The 24,002-nt window shown below is 46.0% G+C and overlaps 1 long non-coding RNA gene across 1 annotated transcript in view; it reads right to left on the bottom strand.

Annotated features, from left to right (window-relative positions):
• Positions 1 to 898: 898 nt before the first annotated feature.
• LOC120902694 overlaps positions 899 to 24,002 on the bottom strand; it is an 81,183-nt gene continuing 58,079 nt past the window's right edge. The window contains exons 4-5 of the long non-coding RNA XR_005739465.1: positions 2,304 to 2,448; positions 899 to 1,917 (exon numbers count right to left, since the gene is read on the bottom strand). This is a non-coding gene — a long non-coding RNA (uncharacterized LOC120902694). The remainder of the gene's footprint in view (positions 1,918 to 2,303; positions 2,449 to 24,002) is intronic.

Below are 24,002 nucleotides of genomic sequence, written 5' to 3'. Positions count from 1 at the left end.
GTACACGAACCCGTTCATCATACTAGTCACCTTTTAATACAGCAACCAACAATTGTTCAAATGAAATGATAAAAACATCTCTCATTAGAATTCTTATCATGCAGGTGGTGCGTTTGCAGGTCCATTGAACCCCTTTCCAAACGGTATCAAACACGTGCCAATCGTCCTGCCATCCGGAAGGAAATCAAAGTTTTTTATACACATCTTTTCCCAGGGGGCCATCCAAATTAAACTCATCCCTGGATGAAAATTATCTTGTGTTTTGTGTCATAAAATGTTGCAGCTGTCTACCGGTTCCGGAGTGCCGTTAGATTTGACGGCGACAGGGTCATCACACCTGTCACATGAACTCAAACAGAGAGTAAACTGTAGAATAAAAAAAAAACATTATTACCAACGATAACACGTGTTCCATGGGTATGTTTTTCTTTCTCCCCTGCTGTTCTGTGTTTTTCAAACTAACATTTTTATCACCGTACAAGCTCAACGGGATAAAAACACATGCTTCCGAATCGATTGCATTATTTCAAAGACAAGCTGTGTCAGCTGTCTCTAATGAAGAGTGGAGCGGGGTTGATGAAGCGCTTAAATTGTTTGTGGTAGCAAACCAAAAAAATACAAGTAAGATAATTGATTAGTCTTTCATCATGCGTTTGACAGCAATGATCGTTTCGTGGCAATAACAAAGAAGCTTTCTTTCTCGTTAGCAAGCACCTGACAGTGTAGCGAAATAATTATACTATGTTTGTTTCAATTTTCGATGACGAATTGGCAAACAACTTCAATGCTGCTGCAGAACACGAACCCTCAGAATGTAATTTTTGGAATTATTTTTAGCTCAATTTCTAATGACGATTTCGCAAAGAACTTCAACGCTACAACAGAACACGAACCCTTTTGGATCGTTACTATAGAACTCATAAATCGTTCACAAATCGCAATGGAATGTTCGCACGATCGTCACTACATTCGAAGAACCACTTGAACCTGAGCAGCGCGCTCGTTTGCTGAGGAATCGGTACCGAAGATCACATCAAAACCACCCGCCAATCGCCACTCAACCGGTGATGGGTCCCTGTGATCGATCAAACACCACCAATTCTGTTCGTCTCACTTCAAAGGCTTCAGCTGCTCAGTAGGGGTAGAGGTAGGAAAAGGGTGTCAAATTGTTTGCGCAAAATCGACGTGCCGCGGCACAGCGATCCAAAAGGGTGTCGGTCAGTCGGTACGCACGCCTTTGAACGTCATCGCTCATTACATTCAAGTACAATTGCTTCGTCCACACCCCCGAAAGGTCCGCGACAAATCGGCACCCTTACCCCGAGTACCGGACGTTCTCTGTGGAAAGTATTGTGTATGTATTTGTATGTGCTTTCCTCTTCCGTCCGATCAAAAGACATCCATATGGTGTGAAGGGACGCGATCTTTACGCATGTGATCGTGCGCCGTTTTTCCACACCTTTTATGTTTGCTCTGATTTCAATTCCACGCTTCTTTGGGTGCGTGTGCCCGCGTATGGTTCGTTTTTTTTACTTTGTTTTCTTGCGTAAACGTGTTTGTTTTCTGAAACAGTTGCGCATATTGTTTTACAGCACCGTTCGCGCTATCGATGGATCACGGTTCGAGGGATTGAATTTTCCTTTACATCCATCTGATTCGTGCTTCGAGGGTGCAAACGCTCTTCAATTTTCTCTCTGCCACCCTTTTTATTTAAAACACCGTCCAAAAAGGATGCCGCTCGAGAGGATGAAGGTGATTATGAAGGCACAAGGGGGACGGGTATTTGCCTCCGGCACGCGGCAAAACGCGGCCCACCGACGCTGATGGTGATGCTGGTGGTTTGTGATTTACAAGAGTTTCGCGGAACAAATTTCTCGATTCGGTGTGCCCCGCGTGTTTGGTTTGGGATCCGATTCACTTTATTCGACATTGATCGATTTGATTGAAGATGAAGAGAAGGAGAAGGTTTACCGAAAAAAAGTGATTAAATTACACTTCCATTCCATCCCGAAACGGTGGATGTGGTCAGTGCGGGAAGATGTGTTTGAGCTGGTTGGGGATCACAAAAAGCGTCGCCACCTTTTCTATGCATGTTTGAGTATGGCTCTCTGCCGTGGCACCCGAAAGGCTCGGCTCGAGAGGGTGAGCTTAGTCGAGTGGGCCAGAGCGGAAAAGCAGAGGGCAGAAAAGCGTCCCGAAAAAAACAATCCCCTGATGCTGGTACACATCCACCAGTGAGCTCGGTTTCCAATCAAGCAGCAAACAATGTAATCATAATGTTTTTCTTACAAAATAACACTCACCGCAAACCGTGCCGGACTCCACCGTGGGGCCAACGGACTCATATTGTTCGGAATCGTCGTAACGATCTGGAGCGCCGCGCAACTGCCGTGACCGGGTCGTGCCGAGATCTCATTACCGATGATCTCAAGTGGCTTCGCGTCCGTTCTGGGGAAGGGAAGAAAATGGGGAAAGAAAAGAAGAAGGACGTTTGTTTATTTTTTCAACCGTTCTAGAGGGGGCGATCAACCTGCCAGCCAAGTAATCGCTACGAGGGCCAAGGGTAGAGAATTGGTGTGGCAGCTCTACATTTGTGGTTGTGACCTAGGGGAAATTGAAGTCACGCGGCCACATAATCCGGGTTCTGCCGTTCTCTCGGCAGCACCGGTCAACCGTATCCGGAGCGTCACTGTTGAACCACTTTGATTCGGTGCTTCAGCGCTCGATTAGATTTGTTTGGTTTTTGCGGGCGCAGGGCGTTCGCGCTCAAGAGGCCCCGGGCCTGTGTGCGAACCTCGCTCTTTGGGGCGTCACAATATTTCACCCCATTACACGTTATAAGCCAGCCAAGGGCTTCTAGATTCAACGGGGTCGCTCCGCTTCCTGTGCGAAGTGGGTCTGTGTATGTCGAAGCGAAGGGTGTACACCCCTACTGCGATCGAGCGAGGATGGAGAGAAAAATGGGAGCGACAGGAACGGCTTAAATTACTTACCGATCGGCGACCTAATCCGATTTTATGACGCAGCGAAATGATGATGGAAGAAGGTGCAGAACATCCAGCATCCATACGATTCCGGCACAAACAGCGGGGCAATGACCTTTTTGGAGGATTGGGTGGGATTTTGGGGTGAACGATTGTTTGGATAGCAACGGAGGAACAATTTACCCTTAACTTTGAGCGGTTATGGAAACAAATGTCAACCGTGGTGAGGGACTAATGATGAAAAATGGATCATGGAGTTTAAGAACACGTGCGGACGTGACAAAGGTGTGAGAATTAAAGGTGCAAAGGGATCACTTTTGTACAGTTCGTTGCTGAGTTCAAGATATGCTTTGAGATCACCGAAAATCTTGGAGCTTAATTTCATCAGAAAGATCTTACAGGATCGTGCTTAAGTCTTCGATTGGACGAAGTGTTGATTTTAATATGGAGCAACATTGGATGTGTCTATAAAGGGCTTGGAACGGTAGATCCTATTTTAAATCTACTTCTGACATCTTCTTTTGACATTTGCTGAATATTGATAACTAATTCCAAAATTATGCTCGAGACAGCTATCAAAATCTGAAATGGAGTCTGATATAGGGGCCCTTCACGATTCCAGTCAGTTTTTTTGTATGGAGTTGGAGGCTGAAATCATGTGAACACTCCAAACAAAACCGCACACAAAACTAGCCTGCGATTTTCAGTCTAGATTATTATAACATCAAAGCTAGAATAAGATTCGAGTACCTGTTCCATAAACTGGCAAAACAAGGTGGAGTTTTCATTTATCGCAAGGAGCACTAAAGAAATCAGGTAGTGGAATCTAGAATCGAAGTGAAGAATAAACACAGAAAAAAGATCATAAAAAAATCGATCATAAAAATCTGGGTTCGGAACCAAAATCGTTGTCACTGCTCTATTTGGCAGTTACATTAGTAAGGATGCAAAACCAGTATATAAATAAGCTAAGATGGCGGCAAGTTATCTGTTCTCGTTGAATCAAAAAGTTGAAAGATTTCGAAGAGAACCCGTTACAGCCGTGAAAGTTTCGGTTGGAATCTTTATTCGACTTCTAAGGCGACTAAGGCCTTAAATGTCTTCTGAATGCCTTCAAAGCCGTTTAATGCTGGTAGGGTAGTCCAGGTGGTCTCATAGTATGTTTTTTATAATCAAATTTGAACGTCACTTTTTGATAGGGTGGGTATTTTGCTCCAACGAGCTTTCTGGAGGCTTGAAGAATACTCAAAACACTCTTAAAATCTTCATTCAGAAGCAGAAGCGATAGAAATCAGTCTTCTAAATACATACACTTTGGGATAAGCTTACCTATACATCATACCCACTTAGATAGCTGCTCGAAAACTGCTATACAATGTAAACGAAAAGGGCCCCATAGTCAACATAGCTCTGAATTTACACCATTACGGTGTTTTTTTCGGAGTGTCTACCGCGTTTGTAAAACATGCGTTTAACAAAAATGCTACCTGGGTTTGAGATGAACAGGACTGATACTTAGTTTACCAACGTAGGTTAATATTGGAGGAAAGCAAATGTTTTGTTGCGAATGAGTAATGTTCAGAAAGGCATCAACATTTCAGTTGGCCGAAAAAAGGTTTACTCATAATTGAAAATGTTCAAAAGCTGCTTAATATTATTTATTTGAGTTCGAAAACGGTGTAACTGGAATGAGATATTCACCACATCTGAGATACATTCAAATTACAATGCCCAGTGCCCACGCGAAGACAACTCCATCAGAGCACTCCAAGTGCTGCACAATAAATCTACCACGAAGCAGCTGATCCATCAGCAGGTAATAACAAAACTGTCACATATCATTAAACACTCGCTTTATCCTCCAGAACAAAACAACCCCTCGGGGTGATATGGCAAAATATAAACATCTCCACTTACAAAACATTCCCCCTCTGGTGGACAGATCTCGAATGTCCACTGTGGGCCCGGTTCTAAGAATGCTGCAGGCAGTAGCAAGGGTGGTAGCAACTACCTCATCTTGGAACAGCTCTCGACCGAGCGCGATCCGCTCGAAATCCGCTACTGTCGCTTGCGCTATGACAATGGTATTTTTCGTCAAACAGAACATCTCCTATCATTAACCGTACAACAACGGGAGCTGAAGGTGAGGCGGCTAAGCTACCTTTAGGTCCCGGTCGCCGGCAGACCGTACCACAGCAGTTGCGTGCATTTTAATGTGGGGCAATTAAAACATGTATAATCTTCCGTTTGCCGCTGCTGTTGGAGCGGACAATCTCCAGGGGCTGGACACTCTTCCTCCGGAGGTTATCTGTGCGAGGGGGTTTAAGGTTGGCAATGGGCAGAGATAAAGCAGAGCACGGTACAACCAGCAGCTACAGCATCATCATTGTCGCTCCGGCTCAACAAAATAGCGAGCCCTCCCGCAACATACCGGCATGCCACCGCGCGCTTGCCAGACGACCGGCGGGATGCGTCCGTTGTGACACCCAACAGCCAATTACAGTGTGTTTAATTACGGCAGACATAAATAACTGCTGCGCGGGTAGATCCACCGCGACCGTCCGACGTCCAGTGATGCGGCGGAAAAGGGGCAAAAACGGCGGAAGAAGAGCAAAGTAAAAACCTTGAAAGAAAGCATCGCGCCGCACCAAAGGCAAAGGTTAATGGAAGAGCTTTTCTACCGTGGCATTGCTTCGCCTTCACCGAGGGGCACGAGTCGTACACGTGTCTTCCTCGGGCGAGTTTGACATTAAACCGGGATAGAACCTCCACCACACCGGGTATAATCTTTAAATTGTAACCTTCTGCTGCTTCCTTCTGGTGCTGCTGGTACTGCTGGAGATTGATTTCGGTTTTCGGCACACGCCTCGGTCTGTGCCGGAATCGGCTGTGAAATCGAATTACTCGATCGCATCGGTCATTGGATAATGAAAATCTACACCCAACTTCCTCTAGGCACGGTCGGCGCTGTGTTCGTGATGCTCTCCCCATGCTATGCTCCACTTTGGCACGGGCCGTTGGGCTTTCGGACTTTGACGTATTCGCGTCAGTAATTGATTCCTTCCACGGGGATCGGCCAGTGTGGCTTGAATAGGCTGCCCAGAAGATCACGTGCCCCCGTGAGGCAATGATGCCCGCGCACGCGTTCTAGAGAGCTCACGGCTCGGTACGCTTGCGGTAGCGGTTCATTGACCAGCTGACACTACCCCCGGGGCGTGTGCTCTCTCCCCTCACCCCCTCGCTCTATCGTGTAAAATCCGGCGTGCAAATTATGGTACACATTGTGGCACGCTGCCACAAGAGCACAAGATTTTCCAAGACCCCCGAATGGAACGAATCGGCTGCTCCTGCTCGGAAAAGCAGCCCGGCCTAGGCTGGTCGGAGATTGATTCCCGATCGGACACGAATCGAATACGAAATCCGTTCCAACGGGATTGATTGTTTTCTTTGTTGGATTGCTTCCACGGAAGTTCGATCCCATTCGTTCCCTGCTGCCCGGGACGCGAGATGCAATTCAGCGCATCGAATCATTGCGCGCTAGCTAGATCTTCCCGTCCGCGTTCCCCCCATTTTTTGTTCCAATGTCGATTGTCGTCGACGAGGGGGGCCATTAAGCGAGGTGATGCCTTGCGCGATGCTATAAAGCATCTATCTTCCATTCGCCCCTGGAATTGATCTTCAGCCCTTCAAACCGGGTGAACTGGCATTGCTGCAGCCTAACAAGCATCACGAACGGGAAAACGCTTTTGATGCACTTGCGCTAAAAGGTGCGATGCTTATCAATCAATTTACCGACCTTACTGACACCGAGTGTCCCCGTAGGATGATGTTCTGGTTCTGGCAAGTGGTGTGCCTAGAAATTGACGCCGATCTAGGCCACAGAACTCCGGTGGACCACTCCTGGCCGGCTAATTAATAGCTCAAAACCAACGGCATCCCAGAAATTACAGGCATCCATCATCACGGTGCCGTCGTCGATGTATTCGTCAAAGCGCCAAACGATCCGACCCGCCGCCGTCCACGCGTCATTTGAATGATCCCCCCGGCCGGCGTGGTTTTGGCGGACGCGGAGATCATACACAGGCAACAGCGACACACACGCGCGCGCGCGCACGGACACTCTCATTACGAATGTATCAATGTCTAATGATGATTATCTTTCCCTTTTGGAGTTTCTCCGCTTACCGCGGTGGTAGTTGGTGGAGAGTTTTTTTTGTTATGTTGCTTCTTTGCGAGCACCACCGTTGGTTACTTCCCCTGTTGGGTGGTAGATGGACCTCAAAGAGCATGAGGTCAGAGCGGTATCATGACGCCGTATCCATGGTTGGAGCTGTCTGACGTCGCGGTCGTTTTTTACGAGCACGTGCTATCTATTGGGCTCACTTTAGAGGAAGGTTTAGATTCACCTTCTTTTTTTCTCAAACATAGGAAGCACGACCGACGAAACGAAACCGGACGGTCAGCTTCTGCTAAAACCTGAGCTAATGATAGACAAAACACCTGCACCTACAGCTTCCAGCCACCTTTCGCCGCCCGTTGGTCGTGGTGGTTGTGGTGAACATTACTTTTTTCTTGAATCCTACCCTGTGTCGCCGCCATTTCACAGTGACGCATGCCACTTTGCCCTCATTTTTGGCCCAGCATTGGGGGGGAACGGTCTTATATCGTCCGTCCTGCCCAGGAGGAGCAAACGATAAAACTTTCTCGGGCGATAGTAGTGCGGTCACCCGTTTTTGGAGCGCACGCACGTACACGTTCCAAAGTAACCACTAATCACATCGTTTAATGATCTTTTTCGGGATTTGATGCTGGCGTAGATGGAGAACGAACAACAACAACAAAAAAACCGCACACACTGACACTCGCTTCCCTTAATTTCCCTACAGCCTACAGTTTAGACAGCGACAGGGAGTTTTTTTGGAGAAACACCTCTCGAGTGCTTCTACACACAGTGCGCCACACACACACACACACACACACACACACACACACACACACACACACACACACACACACACACACACACACACACACACACACACACACACACACACACACACACACACACACACACACACACACACACACACACACACACACACACACACACACACACACACACACACACACACACACACACACACACACACACACACACACACACACACAGGGCACGATCGGGAAGCGTGACCATCCCTCCCTTACCCTCCCCCCTCTGAACCGATCAGTCCAAAGAAATTGATGAAAATTACCATTTAGTGGCAAGTTGGTGTGAACCATAAATCAATTAGAAGCGATTAGCGCAAAACTCCCGAAACATTTTCCGCCCCTTCGGTGTCGGGGGGAAGGTGTCTTCCATTGTGGCACGAATCGGTGGTCACAAAATGTTGTTGTTACTGGTGGGAGGTTGTATACTACACACAAATCGCCTTTTCTAGCCGAAAAAAAGCAACAGCAACTCGTGCTCGAGTGGCGTGAACCTAATTATTCAAATCCCAATCACTTCCACATAATGAAGGTGATTAATGATTGTCGCCCATGGAACGATCGCTTTACATACTTACTGCTGCACAGGAGGAAGACGGGGTAGGGCAACTTTTTTTTGTTATTGTGGGTTTGGGTGTTGTTAAAGGGCAATCGTGAGGATAATTGTGCCCGGCACGGTTATGTTAATGTGTGTTGTTTTCGTCCCAAAAATAAAGAAAACATGTGTTTTTTGTGTATTAACGATATGAGAAATGGATTTTGTTGAAAAGGATCCAGGGTGTGTTGGAGGTTAGAGCGACGATTATGGAGGAAAGCTTTATTGTTAAAATGAGAAAATGCTTAACCATTTGGTACTAATCATGCAAGTTCCAGATGAGTTATTGTAGCTTACTCGTTGAATGTGTACAATTATTAGAATAAAGGTTTGGCCCTAGAAGCTTATCAAGTCCAAGAATAAATAAAACGTCCAAGCATAAAGCGTTGCTTCCAACGCACTTTATTTTGAGTGATAGTAAATAATTGTTGCCATCAAAGTTCGAAATTGACAGGATTCATTAAAACATATGGAATAAGCTGTTCCAGAATTGGTAACCAACGTAAACGAGTTTCGAGCTATCAAAACAATCGTAATAATGTGACTACTACCGTTATGCTTCAAATTACGGACAGCTTCAAATTCCGAACATTTGGCATATTTTTATTGAATATCTTCACATCCAGTCCCTGGTCATATCGCTTTTTACTTTTTTAATAATTACCAAGATGTACTAGAATAAATTAAAAATGTGCCTGACCCCTAGTAGGCCCTGATGCCGCATTCAATAATTGCTATTAATCGTGTCTACGTGCAATGAAATTAATCACAATCCATTGTGGAAGTATTTATCAACATGAAAACAACAGTGTTTTATCATATTGTGCTCTGAATTTCATTAAATCACGTATTTAATCCGGATATTCGAAGCAAGATTTTTTATCTTGGTTTAAATTCCAGACAACCGAAATGAATTGCAATTTTTTGCATAAAAATATGTTTTTACACAACGATAATAACAAGAAAACAATGATATTTGAAAATGTATGTGACAAATGCATTGACGGCCTTGCGGCAAAGACCGTCAATTCGCGTAGCAGTTCTTCAGTTCTATTCATCTACGAGTACAAGAGAAAAACAACATCTAAACCCCGTTGTTTGTAAGACCGTTGTTCTGTCGATCTAGGAGGACTTTGACACCCAGAATCAAGGGTCCATACATTAAAACAAGTTGAAAACTAAAAAGGTGTAGTGTGTGTGTGTAATTTTGAAGGTTATTAAAGGAATTTGAAGGCGGTACGGAATTCGAATCAAATCGTCCGTAATTTCAAATCGTCCGTAAACATGAGCTCGAAACTGTCCGGAATATGAATCAAAATATCGTCGCCGTTTTATGATATTTGGCAATGTTTCGAGTAAAATTACTGGAAAGCTTTTTTTCTTCTCCAAAGTAGATAGTTTGCTCTAGTAAAGTGAGTAATACAGAGGTTTGACCGATTAAAATTGAATTAGTAACAAAACATTTAATGCCAAAAATGTCTTAAGTGTCCGTAATTCGAAGCAGTACGGTATTTGAGGTAAAAGGTACGGTACGGTACGGTAAAAGAGAACAAATTACGTATTGAAGACTGATTTGAGGACACCCTTTCAACAATTGTTAGTAAAGATTGTAAAATAAAAACCAATTCTAATAACGTTCAATAGATCAATTGCAATTGGAGCTCTAAATCGAATAAAACTAACATGTTAAGAAACCAAGGGCCATTTTTTGAGTTATAATTGCAATGATATGAAGCATTCTATTGATAGAGAACACGTTGTGAAATTTATGAAATTGATTTTAACAACATTCATCGGTTCATCGTGCTACTCAATAGTCCTGTAGTAAAATACTTCCTATACTACAATCACACAACCGAACCACAATCCACATCACCACTGTTCGCTTCAGCACCCACAACCACCCACCAACCCTTACGATCCCGTAAATAACGACCTCTAATCCGTTCGACAACTCAGCGAATTCAATATCCCTCCCCGAGGCTCCGCGAGCGAGGTTGTAGAGCTCCTAGCAGCAATAAAATTAAATCATCGCAAACCCCTGCGTGAAAGCAACACCCTTCGGTCCTTCTCCCACTGTGCTAGCTGCCTGGCCAATCGTTCACCCCCATCAAGCAGAGCCCGTTATCTGAGCTCGCCTATCGCTGCACTAAACGGTTGCAACGGGCAAGCAAACCGAGACAGTAATTACCCGTGCGCGTCACGATTTGTTAACCGACCATCTCCAACCAACCGGAGCATACGCAGCAGACAACGCTTTGACAGATTCAAAGTGATGTGAAAACACTTCTCATATTGTCTTATCGGGGCCGTTTCATCTCCGGGTGCACAGAGTGGTGCAGGTCGTACGTACGCGATCTGTGCAAAGTCCCATACACTGCGCAGTCCCGGCCTGCTGCTGCTGCTGCTGCTGGTGGACACCCACCTGTCTATTTACAATCATAAATTTCGCGCACCTCCACCCAACGGTGCGAGCCGTTGCCACGGGAACTGTGCGCTTTTTTGTGTGTGTCTCTATGTGTGTGTGCGAGTATCACCACAAAACACAAAAGTGCCCAGCAGTTGCCCATTTGCCCCGAGGAATCCGCGAACCGATCGTAGATAGTTCTATTAAATTTATTATTTTTAATAATCGATACGCTCGTAAATGTTTTGTAATGTGTATGTCCTCTCCTGCTGTTTGCCGTTTCATTTCCCACCTCTGCCCACGGTCCGATAGAGATCCTTTCACCTGGACCAGCCGCGTTTAGTCCTAAGACGTGAAGTACTGCAGAGAAGTACGACAGTAAACACGTAGACAAAAAAAAAAAAACGATTCAATTCACAGACTAGCACTTCTACGACAACGACGACGACGTTCGATCGACGGGTGCTGCGCCTGGCTGCCCACCGGATCAGCTTACAGTCCCGTGTCATTTATGCGCCCCGCAACAGTGGAGCAGCACGTTATGGCTCGAGACGTGCAGTCACCAGCTTTTCCCATGGTGCTTTTTGTTTACTTTTTCCCTGCAGACAAAAAGTGTCGTTCTCACCACACACCCCACAACACACCAGCAGCGGCAACTGCATCCCGTTCACCGGACGCGACCAGATTTTCCCACCTGCAGTTTGCGCACGACCAGGCACGCACTCTTGTCTAGCGGACAAGTTTGCACACGGCCAGGTTTGGTCGCGCATAAATTGACCTGAATTTGACAAATTCCTTGCATCCTTTACGCCCGCCAGCACACGCAAGCCACGTGTCGTACTGGGAAATGATAAATTACATCCGTTGTTTTGTTGTTGTTGCTTTAATTCTGTTTCTTTTCCGATCGATTTTGCATGCTTTCCAATAACTTGATCCTGTAGGTGTGGCAAGAGGTCAAGGCTGGTACCTCATTGGTTGCTCTAAAAACATCACATTACTGTACATCAAGATGACGGTTTCTTAAACCGTACTGGAATAATTCCTAATCAGGTGTAGGTTTTTTTTCTTTCTTTTCTTTTGTCAACATGATAAATTATCGCTTGATGTCTTAATCTTTGCCCATGGCGTAGCGGATTCAGCCGCTCCGAATCCGCTCCGAGCACCACCAAACACTCATAACAACGGCCGAGAGGTCAGCCAGAGCTCAAACGCACCTTTTTCCCAATCGTCACTCAAAATGGTATTCGAACTGGTAACAACAACCATGCGACAACAGCGCAAAACTTGCACCCTACGACCTCACCGTCACTGTCATGTGTTTGCGATGATTAATGTTGTTTCGGGGCTGGTGGTTTTGCACGATCATATCGTGCAATGTGTGTCTGTGTGTGCCTCGCTCAACACACTGGGCAGGCGAGTTCACACTTTCTTCACCTCATCTTTCACACCCTTTTGACGACAGCCAGGCTCTAACTGACACCAGCGACCTTTGGGTGCTAACGAAACGCGGGAAAGAATAGCGACCACTGGAGGGCTTACTTTCCCATTCGATTGCAGCACGATCGCACGGTTTTTCCACGGCCAACATGTCACACGATCTCTTCTCGATCCCGATTCCGGCGCAAGTTTTCACGCGCCCGCTAGGTTCTGGCGGCTGCCTTTGCCTTTGAAGCAACGGGAGACACCCGTGATCGTGAAGATATGACACTGGGAAGGGGAATTTTGCATTGATCGTTGCTATCAAGCACTTCCTCAATTTGTATGCTCCAGAAAAGATGGGACAGAAGAACGACAGCAAACTCACACAGAACCACTTGTCTCTTTATGCTCGGCAGTTTAGCGCAGAGTGACGTGTGTTCCGGCGTGCAGACCGCTGGTCGCGCGCATATTCTCATGCAAGAAATAAAAGCTCTTTCCGGTTCCTTTTCGCACGCTGGGCTGCGGGTCATGATTTACCGCCCCGAGACGCGCTCTCCGATTTGCTGGACATGGCGGCCATGGCACCGAACCCGTTTCCAAGCGCAAAGTACGCTCGTAGGCAAATCTTCTCCTCAGGCCCAAGCGCGTGCGTGTGCAGGAATCGATCCGCGGAGAGTGACAGTGACTTCATTTCGTTCGGGAACTATAATTGGAAATAATGATGCCCGATCGATCGAGCGTAGAAGCGGTAGCGCGACCAGTCGTGTAATATGGAATCAGCTTCAGCAAAGGTCCGATCGATCGATCGGCCGATCGAACAGGTAGCGCGCAACGCACACGAATCGAGCAAATTAGAGATTCTCCCAGGGCTTTTCCAGGAGTGAACCGGGGCCTGGGCGACAGGAAATTGTCAATCAATTATTTCACCTAGAAGGGGGTAGGGCTGTCTGTGTCTGGATCTTCGGTCGCGGATGCCCACCCTCCCCCTCCGGCGCGATAATTAGTCTCCGTTTTTCCGCATCACTACCACGCCACCATTACCAGTGGGCACACAGTTTTGAAGCCGGCACGAAAGGAAACCGCACAGTTAAGCGATCGTTGATTACTGTTTTCGCATCGTTTCTGCAGTGCGGTTCTAAAAGCCATACGCACAAGCAGGCGGGTTTGTGGAACTGCAAATGGCACGTCACGTCCACACGTCTGCCGTTGCAAAAGGTAAAGTTTCCATAGTGTTCTCTATACGGCGGGCGACATAGGCGCGAAACGCGTCTGTTTGTTGCCAAAATAATTGGCAACAAATAGCTCGCTCAACGCATTGTGCCGCTACTATCAGTCCAAAACTTATGGTCATAAATCCAGTAGGGGAAATTCTTTCTACGCCCTCTCGCACGCTGCACACATTGCTGTTGGGTGCTCTCCTTTTTGGTGTTCCAATTTTTTGGCTGACATTTGAAGCTTCGTCGCTTGCGCGCAGTCTTTCGTTTTCTAACGTCAAACGTGCGGCGGTAACGGGAATCCAGAGCAGTGGCAGAGCGCAGAACCGGGACAGATGGACCGGACGGCGGTCGACACACACACACACACACACACACACGGTGCGGCGCATACAACGAAGAGCCCAGCAGAGGCAGAAATAATTACATGGTGTCACATTTTTGCACCCGAGCGACCTGCTGCCTCTCTTGCTTCTGCCACCGGTTTCGGTTTAGTTGGTAGAGCTCAGGCTTTTGGGTCGCTTTATGCATGCTCTCCGCATCGCTCCGAACTTGTTCCGTGCAGCCAAAGGGAGAACCTTCCCGGTTTTTTGTTGTTGTTTGCTGTTTCCTTCTTGGGCGTTTGCAGCCGGAAAGATTGTTGTGTTTGGTGTTTGATGCACCAAAAGCTTGCTCTTCTTGCCCCATCGGAGCTAAACTCTTGTAGTTTGATGTAGTTTTTTTTATTTTGCTTATCGTTTACCTTTTGAGAGAGAGTAGAAGTGGCAAAATGACAGCGGGTCGCTCTCGGCGGGATTCATGCGCACCGGGTGGAATTTCGCAACACACACACACACACACGTGAGTGTGCCGCTAGTGGAATGTGGCGATGTAAACAAGTTTTTAATTAGCCATCGAAACAATCCATCCCGGGATTAGTGTGCCGGGCGGGCACTGGAAGCAGCGCACTGTGGTCGCAACATATAATTTAAGATAAGCACCACCACCAAAACACACGCGCAGAGAGAGATGTGTAAGCTGCTCGTATGAGTTTGTAATAATAATCTGTTCTACTGCGCAAACCAATCTTCCCTTGTTGCCACATTCTTCCCCCAAAAAACGCTGGAATCCCCGCTGGTGGGTGTGGAATTGTTGCAAACGGCCCATCCCAACACACCATCGTCATCATCATCGTTGCTCGAAATAATGGCAAAATTGTCCCGTAATGGTCTCCGGCGTGCTCATCCATTACAATTCATACCCAACTGTGCGATGTGCGCTCTTCTACGAGCGTCTTCCAACTCGCTCCTTCCAAAAGATGTCTATCGCGCGGGCGCGATATCTTCATCCGTCATCCGAACGGAACGGAACGGGCACCTCTTAGTTGTGCGGTGGGAAATAAGAACTGAGCGACACGCTTGACCCGCACCCACCACCACCACCGTTTGGGACGATGCTTACAATAATGAATGACATTTTGAACTGGTTGCGTTTGGAAATTACGCATTTAGGTACGGTAGCGCGCGCTTCTGTTACGCTTAAATTTTCCCCCGGAATGTACCGGAATCTCGGCCCTCACCGGTTGTCCAATTGTCGTCCGGGCTCGTTCCGGTGTGGGCTAGAAAGTTTCAAGCAGCGTCCAAATTATGGTTATTACTATTAGATTGAGATAATTCACGTAATAAGATTTAACCGGATCGAATCGCATCGAGTTGGATTCCCGTACGGTTTTGGCGTTTGCTTGTGAACTACGTGCCACCATGGTGTCCAACTGGTACTGAATGGCTTCGGCGTACCTCACCACACTTATGAATGAAATACGACCTGAAGGGGGGGAGGGGGGCAGGATTTGGGATTTGGGACCTTTATGCGGAAATCAAAGATTAACCAATTATCACACACAGAGAGCAACAAACGGTGTGTGGAATGGAATGTGCTCGTTGCCTTGCTGTCTGGTGCGGAAGCTCCCGTTTTTTGTTGTTGTTGTCCTTTTTCGATGTGTCTCTCTGTATCGCTCTTTTGCTTCCCTCATTACACTGCAAGCTGGGGGTGGGCAGCATGTTTTTTTTGTTGTCGTTGCCCCCGCGGAAAACGACATTAATCAGTGCGTGTTGAAACGAGCCACTGCGCTTTTGCGCCGCTCCCCCTTTGTGAAAGTCCATTAGTCCTTATTTGGAAGAGGTCTATTTGAATGTTTTTTGCTGAGTTCTTTGCTGGAGGGGACTGGTGTGAAGAAAGCGAGCAAATGCAGAGCAGATAGGGTCGGTAGAGGTTTGACCGATGATATCTTGTGTTTTGTGTAGAAGTGTCTGTTTGCTGCTGTACTCGTCGTGTTTCACCATTTGTTGCTGGTTGAGTTTTATCTCAAGGAACAAGACATTGTGTAAAGTGTGCTATTTTTATAGCAAACTGGCGGAAAGGTTAACAAAATGTAGTACATCTTCTTTAGCCATCATCATCATCAATCAATTATTTTTATGCAGAATTGTAAACTAAAGGAATCTAAAATCTCGCTTTAGCTAAATACAATTGGACTTTAATTCCTTTTTTTCCTTTTCCAATTACAATGGAGAAAGCTTTTGAAATGCTCTTAACGGTTAAGAGCGGATAGCTTACATACCAACTACCACCATGAACCCCGGACAGAATGTGTAAAGTTATTTCAATTAGGAATATTTAAGTAATCTGATCAACTGAATCGTTTGATATTTTACCCCAGGTTTGGTATTTCCAGTTTTCTTACTATGAAATAGGAATATTTTATACATTTTAAAGCTAAAACATTTTTGTGAAAACTGTAAACACTGCTAAGAAATACAATTTAGTTGAGCTCCAATCGTCCTGAAAAAATAATCCGGAAATTTGTATTATGCAAAAATAATGATTTTTTTCTATTTTTTTTCAAAGACTTAATAATAAATAAATATGTTCAAGATATTCTTTCCATTAGTTCGACTCACAGTGGAGCTCGAGCAATGTAGCGTACAATGTTGTGCGCTGGCTTGCATGCAACAGTTTTCGTCACCTTTCGAGTAGTTGTATAACCTTTAGTGCAATATTGCATGCAAAACAAGTTCAAGAAAATCAGCTCGAAAAGGGAATTTCATTTATTTCTTGATTAGTTGAGAACAAAAAGCATCAAACTTAGGTTTCTTGTATAAAAAACGCTCTTGTAAATCATTAAACGCATTTAAGACCCTTGAAAATGAAATAAAATTGAGCTTTTCCACAGTAGGACAATAGTTCAATCGTACTTTATTGGTCCTTCTTTCATCCGATCTTCAAGACGTTGATAAAGTCTGGTAACGTCAGTCATTCCTCTTAGCCGCTAATTCCTCGCAGCAGACGGACAAACACCCAAACGTCCGATAATCTTAATTAGACTCACGCCAGAAACGATACTTATCAATACGAACTTACTCACCACGCCACAGTCAGTAGTAATCGTTCTCGGATCCTGGGGTTTTCCGACTAGTCCGGTCCTTTTTTCTTCGAGCCGAGCTAAGGCGACATACACACACACACACACACATACACCCACCAATCATAGCGACGGACTTTCGCCGAACAAAGTAAGATAAAAACTTTGCGTCCCGGATTATTTCGTCTACACTTTATAACGGCAAATCGCTTTCCGAATTTCCCCCGTCGCTGAGCACGCGAACGTTTGTCTGCCCGCCCTCAGGCTAGCGCCAACCTCTGAGTGTCTGAGTGGGCCATCTCAGCTAGAAAGATAAGTGCGACACCGAGCTGCCCGCTGGACCCGCGACCTGCGCCCCCAGGGCGGGTGCGATTTCTTTGGACAGATTTCCGACAGGAGGAAAGTTTTAAGGCAAATCCCTTTCTCACGATAGGAAATAATCACTATGTGTTGTCTCACGAGGGGTAGCCTTGGCTCCCTTGGCTGGCTGTTTGCTTCGGTTGTGTAGTTGTGTCTTGTGTAGCACACAGCCGGTTGAAAGGGGAGGAAGACGGTAAGGGAAGGAAAAGCAAACGAAAGCAACTAACAATGAAACAAAGCCCGCACCCCCAGCCCGAAACACACAATACACAATTCGTATCCGGCTTCGGGAAAGCTGGCTTATTGAAATTCGAAATTACATCGTCCCGGTTGGTTGTTTTTTTTTTCCTTTCAAAGAAGGATAGATTTCGGAAGATTCGATTCACAACAGTCCCGGGTGTGCGGGACTCTGTGTACGCCTGCACAAAGTTTCTGTGGACGTGAACTGAAAAAATCTTGCCGCACTTCCAAATCTATCGCTTTGGTGTGTATGTGCGGCTACACCAACAATAGTATCGATTTCCGTGGAAAAGCATTGCAATCTTCAATGTGTTCAAAGTGTCGCAGACAAAATGAAGGTAAGAAGTAGACAATGGAAGTGTCAAGGAATCCATTTCCTGTAACAAGGAAACATTCATTTCAGTAAAAAAGAGCCACTCTCTGCATAAAAAATAGCACCATATCTTACCTAATGAATTATAGAACGAATAGGACACCTTCAACCTCGAAGGACACACCGTACGGAAAGACACTCTTCATAATTCAATCTTCATTACTGCCACAATTTATTTCCCCTGCTTCAGAACCGATTGCAACAGCCCCGCAGCAGCAGCAGCAACACCCTTGCACCCCATTTGGCATGATTATGACAGGTTATTACAATTAAGCGAAAACGTTTGCGCCACGTTTCCGGCCGCGTTCTGTAGCGCTCGCGCTCTTGTCTTTAGATTGGCGCCATCTTTGCTTGATTAATGCAGCAGCAGTGTAGCAGTAGCAAACCCAATGCAGAGCCAGGTTGGTAAAAAAGGAGAAATAAAACAAAAACAAAAAAAAGCAGATGCGTCGGGAAAATCTACACCACCCCCTGGGACAGGGCCGAATGAACGAACGCCCGTCAGGAGCGCCACAGGTGCGCCATCATATCCCGGGCGCCGAGCGCCACGCGCGGATGCGGGAAAGTTTTCTATTTATTTATAAGCCCGTAAATGAATGCAGACACTTTCGCGGCCGCGGCAACTCCAGCCAGGAGTGGCCAGGTGTGGGTGAAAAATTGAAAATAAATCCTTTTGCTGTGTGCGGTAAAGCGAAAGGGCTGTAGTACGGCAACGACGAGCCATCATACTTTCCACAAAACCGGCGACCGGATGAGTGTGTGGGCTTGGTTGGGGGGAAAAATCGAAAGAAACAAACAAATCGAGCAATTTCCTCAATGTTTCTACCGACATCGACAAGTACGGCTTTTTTTTAGCGGATTTTTCTCCAACTTTTCCATCTTCCGTTACTCACCCCGCCTTGATTGGTGTGCATCGCGAAGGTTCTGTTTACCTTTGCGTAACGGTTTCAAATTGCTTCATATTGCTACGGCGCAACGGTGAGTGGAAATTTTGTCACGCTTTTCCACCGCCCGAGGGCCTTGAAAGCCTTGGCAGGAAGAAAATAATACACCAGCCGGCTCGGCAGGCACGTCGACCGGATACGCGGCGACGTGTCGGGAAAGCTTGTGCCGAGCCACCACGCCACGTCTTGAACCTCGGGTGCCCTCCTTTTGTTCTTTGCCAACTGATAAATGAAAAATCATCCTACCAAATCGCCGGGGGTGCACCACCAGGAGCGCACACGGAGACTAAATTGATATTCCACACACGCCAAAACCCCGAGAGCGTGTACCCGAAAAAGCGTCCGAGAGTGGTCAGATCCGAAAAATCAGTATGCAAATTTTGCATTTCTGCCACATAATCGTTTCGCGCAAGGATGTATCGGTGTTGCGGGAGGGAGTTTGAGTGGGGGGAATGGAAGGGCGAGAAACGTGAGCATTCATTAGAGCTGGCCCATGAATAAGGGACATCATCAACTTTTCACCCCGGGATGAGATTTTACTTGTGTGAGGCACGGCCACTTTTTTTCTCGGAATGAGCTGGGGAAAAGCATGCTCAAACTGCTTCGGAATTCCAATTCGATGTGTGAGTGGGATGGAATAATTTGGCAAACCGCTTTTGCCGCTCCGCTTCGAGCATCGCCCAGGAATTTGCTGGAGGTGATTTTGACGTGTAACAACGGTTAAATTATCTTCTAACTTGCCACTTGCTGGGAGCCGGGTTTTGGGTGTTACCAATATTTATCTCGAAAGTTAAAACACGCTCGTATTCGATTTCACGCAACGAGCGGTAAAGTTTTTGGCCCACACCTTTTTACTCGAACCCAATTGTCACCTCGATCGCCCTGCTTACAGCCATCTCTTGGCAACGTAAAAGAACGGGGAACGGTGGAATTCGAAACGACTTGTGCAAATCTTGTTATCAATCCTCCAAAATCTGATGTAAAGAGGTTGAGGTTGTTACATCCAGCGTGTTTTACAGCGGGGGACGAAAACTTTACACCGTACACAGGACGCGCGACGACGACAACGGAGAAGTGACATCCAAAATCCCGTTGTCCATGCGCTCTGTCTCTTCCAAAAGGAATCTTTGTGATCTCCTGTGCTTTCCTGTACTGGATTGGGGTTTGGGTGATGGTCCACCACCACCAGCCGGCGCCAACAGTACGCGGACACGAGTGCTGGCACTAATTTAACTAATTTTCTTTGCAACTTTGATTACATTTGCTACCCCGAGCTGAGTGCGTCTGTTCTGTGTGTGTGTGTGTGTGTTTTTTTTTCTCCTTCTGTCTGGCTTGTCTGCTGTGTTGGAATATTACTGTACAGTGAACCGACTAGCAGGAAGTAGCTACCGTTAATCTGGGCCAGTGTGTCCGATGGGATTTAAGCGACTCGCCCGTTTAAAGCCGTGATTGTTGGTGTTCCATTTTACGCACCGTTCTTTGGGTTTGGGAAAACAACAACACTAAAGTTATGGTAATGACATTTCATGAATCTAATTTTCGGCAACAATGGGCAGGTTCTGTTGAAAAAAAAATAAAGTATTTGAGAAAAAACAAGTAAGTTTACGATTGCATGACTGGAAGAGAATTATTTCTTCAGTAAAAGTAAGAAGACTGAGAACTTACATCACATTACAGCTTGAAGCTAATTAAAGAACGTTAATAAGATATATTTACGCTTCATTGCAAAAAAATTATTTCTCATTGGAATATGTCCAGAAACAATTCCAGTTCGATTTGAGTGCATTATTCGATCCAGTAGCCGGAATAGGTTTAGTATCATTTCCAGAAAAGATATGGGTATGAGTTCAGAATTAGTTCCGGGGCTGGTTTGTGTTCAGGATCAATACCAGGATTGGTATGAGTTCGATGTTGGTTTAAGGGTATTCGAACTGTATCAATCCAAGAGATGGCATGGAAACTTTATCAATTTCTATGACGTTATGGGTACATGGGACTGGTATAGGTTCAGTATCAGTTCCAGGACCTGAATGGGTTTAGTATAGCATCATGATCAGTTCCAGGATCGATAACAGTTCGGCAACAGTTCCAGGGTCGGTATGGGTTGGATATCGTTTCCAGGACCGGCATGAATTCAGAATCCGTTCCAGCGCTGGTTTGGATTCGGGATCATTTTCAGGACCGGTATGGGATAGTAACCGGTTCCGAGACCGGTATGGGTTCACAATGACTTCCAGGACCGATATAGGATCAGAATTAGTTCCAGATCTGGAACAACTATGGAGGGTCCGTGGTCCCAACGTTGAATGTAGCTCAAACCGTCACAAAGAGGATCAGGAACTTAACTATGAATTACATTGGAACCTGTACCAATCTATGAATATCGTCAAGTGGCTGGATAATAAAATGGCTTAGTTTAAAGGTAAAAAATACACCGCTACAATTCTGCTGCGTGGCCCTGTTAACAGACGAAATTATCTAGCTCACTTAAAATCGTCACAAAAAAGCAGATAAATTAACAAATGATTGAGAAAAACGTACCCTAAATCACAGCCCGTCACGTAGTCCATGGTTGCCGAAACGAAAACCAATAAAAGACAAATTAAAGTGACATGAATAGTAATTAATTGCTGCTGTAAACTGCCAACCCCCACCCCCGGAAGTAGCGTATCGATAACGATTTGATAATGAGATTAGCAAACGTCAGTTCAATTCACAAACTCAATACAGCAAAAAGGGAGTTTTATCTATAAAAAGGCAAGCCAACAGCAACAACAACAAACAAACATTCCCGATTTAATGACATGAAAACGCCCATTTACCCATCTCGTCCACTTTTATCCCCATAAGCCCCTCCATAAGCCAGCAAAACCACATCACTGAATCATTGGGTTCACTGGTCGGACTGCTAGTGAACAATTACACTTCGTATGTACCCGTGTACAAAAAAAAGAAAGAAGCAAAAGGAAAAAAACCAAAACGGAAGCAATTTGCTCGCCAAACCGTGTCAACCGATGTGCTCACATCGTACCATCGGCACACACAATTAGAGCTATACGATATGTTTAATTAAATTCCTAAAATAATTTATGACTTTAATAATGAAATATCTACCGCTCGCGCGCATTTGCCCACTGCCCACGGGAGCGACACAGGATCGCGGTGACACGGCTACACGTGACCCCAAACAATACGCTGGTGCCTTCGGCAAGCTGGCAGTGGAAACGAAACGCAAAGGCTCGCCCCGCTGCTGCTGGCAAATTGTAATCCAAATCGCATCCACCCAGTATCCCGGCGGTGATGCAATCACAAAATGGTTTGGAAGCCAACTGGAAACTGGGGAAAATCACACAAAGGGGAAAGGGGGAGGGCTAGGCCGATTAGATTCCACCGGGTCCGGGATGAGGCTTCTCAGCTCACTAAAATGTCGGCGTTTTTCACGGTAACCTAGTTTCCCTCTCACTCCTGTCTCTCTGTCCTTCCCTTTCTCTTGACACAAGGAATTCAAGTTGTTTTCAGTGCGCTAGCCAGATAAAGAGCAGGAATTATTTCATCCAATCGAGCGTGTATAAATCACGGGAAGGTCAAACGAAATGGGCCTGGGAAGTCTGCCCAGGCGAAGAATCTTTCTAGAAGAACTGAATAGAAATGATAAAATTCTATCAGCGCGTGCTGGAAATGCTGGGAAAATTCCCCTGAAGAAGCACTAGAGGTGCGTAACGTGAATGTTTCTGAAGCGTCAATTGTTCTTCAAAAAAGTCTCAATCGACGGTGGATGATGGGAAGATTGCACAAACCAAAGTTCCGAGGAAAAGGTAAATAATAGAGAACAGTTCTATGGAAAATGGATGAGCTGTTGTGCAATTTTCAATTTAGCATATACAAATAACATCGAGCAATAGTGAATGATGATTCATTTTTTCAGTTTATATTTTCGACCGTAGTACAATGTGTTACCGGAGAATCGGAATGCACGGTTGGTTTCCCCATGTTACACGCAGGACGACAGTGTAAAACAAGAAGCAGCAGCCAAAAAAAAGGAAAAACCTTCCAAAAAAATCCACTGATTTCTGCGTCAACAATCAACATGATGGCTGGATGGATGGTTTGCATTTTTTTGTTTTGTGTGATATATGCATTGGAGCGAGGTTTCAATTTTTCACACAAAAGTTCACCCAAACCCACGCCCAGAACCCATCCGGGGGGTGGGCAAAGGTAAAATAAATCATAATGCATTTTTATGCGAACAAATGATGATGCATTGACAATTTGTTGTTTGTTGACAACGGCAATGAAAATGGAAAAGGAATGCAAATTTTTTCTCTCCCTTCTCTCTCCTCTGCCCATAGCAATCCATTTTCCAATCGACAGCGACAGGTGAGAGGGGAGCGAAAAAAAACAATAAGCAGTGCCGGGAATGAGGAGTCGCTGGTCGGTGGCATGAGGCACACGTATTCAATCAAGCCCGGATTGCGACCGACAACTGCCACCGACAACACCTGAGGTTAATGCAGTGCCCTGTCGGATGCAGGCGCGTGCACGCAAAATTCCACCCATCGTCCCCCTATTTCCCCATCTACTTTTGGGCCACAACGTTGCTACTCTACAGCGAAAGTATCGAGGAAAAAAAATTGGAACCTCCAACGCACAGAAAAAGCCCGTGCGAATCTCATCAAGGTGGAAAGGTACGATCGGGCGCGGCCCGGCTCTTCATCCTCCAACTGGAATCCAATTTCCATCTCCATAGCTGATGGTTCGCCAGCCGTGGGCCGTGATGCTTGCTGCTGTTTTATTTGTTCACTCGTGCACCGAGAGGACGCCGGCACGGTGGACAGAAATCGACGAGAAATGTCATCAATCATTGACTGTTTATTTGTCTTGAGTCGCGCGGGCATGGCCTTTCCCGCCGCGTGCCGAAGGTTCGCGTCGCCGATGTTGCACCGTTGTGTGAAGCGCGTTCCTCTCGAGGCGAGGATTCATTAATTACACCGTTTCTCCGGGACCGGGAGGGTTACAAACACAGGAGGAGGGGTGGTTCGAAAGGTAGCAAAAAATGGGCCCACGACTGCGAAAAGGTCAA

This window comes from Anopheles arabiensis, chromosome 3 (assembly GCF_016920715.1).
Source record: "Anopheles arabiensis isolate DONGOLA chromosome 3, AaraD3, whole genome shotgun sequence".
NCBI lineage: Eukaryota > Metazoa > Arthropoda > Insecta > Diptera > Culicidae > Anopheles > Anopheles arabiensis.
The sequence above is the reverse complement of the archived record's forward strand: the minus strand, read 5'-3'. Positions and strand labels throughout refer to the sequence as shown.